A 2,548-nucleotide genomic window follows, 5' to 3' on the forward strand; every position below is an offset into this window, starting at 1 on the left:
TCCCCTACTTTTTTCCGCCAACTCTCTCTTTTTCAATTTGCCTGTGGCCGGTGGGGCTGTGTGACAGGCCTCGCCAACGCCGAGGTAAAAAATAAACATTAAATGGTCACGAGAAAAGGAAGTTAGAGAGTTCTGAAACCATCACTTATGGTTTTGAATGCCAACTTTCATGGTGATAAACTCACGGCTAACTGCAGTTTTACATTCTCCGCCAAGCAGCCGCAAAATTACCTGTAACAAGAAAAATTAAAAATTAGCATGACCGGATAATGAAATTTGACCATGATCAAAAGGATTTTAGAAATGTATCACATCAAATTGGTAATTATTCCCATTATTCGTCGCTGCTACGTGGATTACTCGTTTTTACAAATAAAATGCTGTAAATTAACAAACTGTGATAAGTAAGTTGTGCATTATTCTGCAATGGGAAGTTAACAATCAATTCTGCAATAACTATTGGTTTCGAAATCTATAAATAGTATGCAACCCTTTTTGGATTTGCAGAATTCAGGAACATTCCCATTTATCATCACATTGGAATGGACTACGCTATTTTTGCATAGAGCGCTAAAAGCCGAAACACAAAAATTGTACATGGAATCACGGACTTCTCGCGCCCACGATACCTTTTCATAATTTATGACCCGCTAAAAAGTAGTCCGATGTTGTAATCACCCGAAATTGACTCTTTTCCAAGCAGCTCTCCGACCCGACCTGGCCCGCCGGCCGGCCGACCTGCCACAGATGATTTGTTACGTTGGCAACTCGGAAGGGCGCGGCCGAACGCGACGTCGAGGGCTGGTAGGACTGCTCTCGGACAGGCGCCGAGTAACGCTCAGCTCCAATTATTTTAATTGCCGTTAGTCGGTACCCCGAAAATGTCCGGCCGTCCGGGGTAGGGGGAGGCTCCATGGCAGGAGAGTCTGCCATTACAAAGCTCTAAATCATCTTGACAGGGCTCCTTCTCAAAGGCTCCGTGGCCGAAAATGTGTAACAATAAGCAGACGCGATACAAGCCAGAGGCTGCCCGCGCCGCCGGCCCCAGGTCGCAGGCCAGGCGCGCAGGGAAAGGTCGGGCTCATCGCGTATGGGAAGGGAAAACTTGAGGCCAGAGTAGCGATAGAAAAATTATCACGTGTAAATTAATGCAGGAGGTTACAAAACTCCACGAGGTTATCGAGATCCGACCAGAGTCGAATGAATGGGGAGGGCATCAGCTCAGCCCGCACCACAGACTCTGCGATAGGCCTTATCTAATCACTTTCACTAAATAATTGTCATATCAATCACTGCACCGCAGACTTTTAGAGAGGTCACCCAAGGGAGTATTATTCGCGGTGGAAGGGAAGGGGGAGAAACGGAGGCAGGGAGAGAGCGAGAAAGGGATGCACATTCCCGTCATGGCGATAGATTCGGGACCTGGAATGCGCGAGAGGGGAGCAGCGCACATCCGATCAAACGAAAGTAAAATCAAACATCGCGCCATAAATAAAACGGCGCTGCGTTTTCCATTGACGCGTCATATCCTTCCTCTCCATCGCCAATAAACACCGGCGGAAAGATAAGCGAGTCAGAGAGTGAGGGGCATTGGAGAGGGACAGAGAGAGAGAGAGAGAGAGAGAGAGAGAGAGAGAGAGAGAGAGAGAGAGAGAGAGAGAGAGTTAACCAGGGTGACGATGAAAAAAAAACATTTTGGTGCCAGAGAGTCATAACTCATATATTATGCGACACCCGCAGTCAGCCGGCGGCACACACGCGCGACATGAGACCCTCGCATCGCCATGATCTAATTCGGGACCATTCTGGTCGCAATCGATGGAGAGTGGTCCTGCGCGTGGAATGCATTCGTGCATCGGGCAGTGGGGGCAGTGCAACACTCGCCACTGGTTCACGTTTTCGAGAAAGAGGACACTCAAGATGAAAACAAGTATCGTTCACCAGGATCTTTCTGGTATTTAAGTCGTTTTGGGCGGATGGAAAAAATCAAACCAGAGTAGCGGGAGAGAAAATGATGGCACAAACACACATTCTTTAATGGTATGCGTACCACAGAGGCTAATGCATATGAACAAATAAATGGAGGGAGAGATGGAGAGAGAAGAGAGCGAAAGAACATTCATCACCATTAGAAGGCCATCACAAGCTTTTGCCTGCTCATCGCAGAGTGTTTGTGCAATGTGCAGCTCTCCCTATAGTCCCTAGTCCTTTCGCTCTCAGACTTTTGCCTCCTGTACAGTAGAGTTATGTTCATCACCAAAAGCCGGCAAAAGCACACACAATCTAAAATGTATTATTTTTAAAGGGTTTCATTTTTGACCTAGCCTGGTGGTGGTGGTGGCCGCGGCAGCGCTGGTAGCGATGGTGTTCTCGCACAATTCACAGCGGCCAGCCACTCCTCAGGAATGTGACGCCCGGGTTGTTAGGCAACCAAACCCGCTTGGCATTCCAGAAGCGCCTGCACTGCGAAAGGGTTGTTAGCATTCACCCCAATGTGCCGAATTCCAGAGAGAGAGAGAGAGAGAGAGAGAGAGAGGAGGGGCCGGGG

At 48.4% G+C, this 2,548-nt stretch overlaps 1 protein-coding gene across 8 annotated transcripts in view; it reads right to left on the reverse strand.

The window, feature by feature from the left end:
* The window catches only part of LOC113207477 (homeotic protein antennapedia-like), a 186,887-nt gene that overhangs the window by 30,483 nt on the left and 153,856 nt on the right, over positions 1–2,548 (reverse strand). Inside the window, exon 1 of one of the 8 annotated variants that reach the window (XM_052271412.1) lies at positions 186–240. The exons of the other annotated variants lie outside the window; for them this stretch is intronic. The gene's annotated coding sequence lies outside the window, so the exon portion shown is untranslated. Of the gene's footprint in view, positions 1–185; positions 241–2,548 lie in introns of those variants that run through there. 8 annotated transcript variants of the gene reach the window in all.

Source organism: Frankliniella occidentalis, unplaced genomic scaffold, assembly GCF_000697945.3.
Source record: "Frankliniella occidentalis isolate FOCC.00 unplaced genomic scaffold, Focc_3.1 Scaffold161, whole genome shotgun sequence".
Classification (NCBI taxonomy): Eukaryota; Metazoa; Arthropoda; class Insecta; order Thysanoptera; family Thripidae; genus Frankliniella; species Frankliniella occidentalis.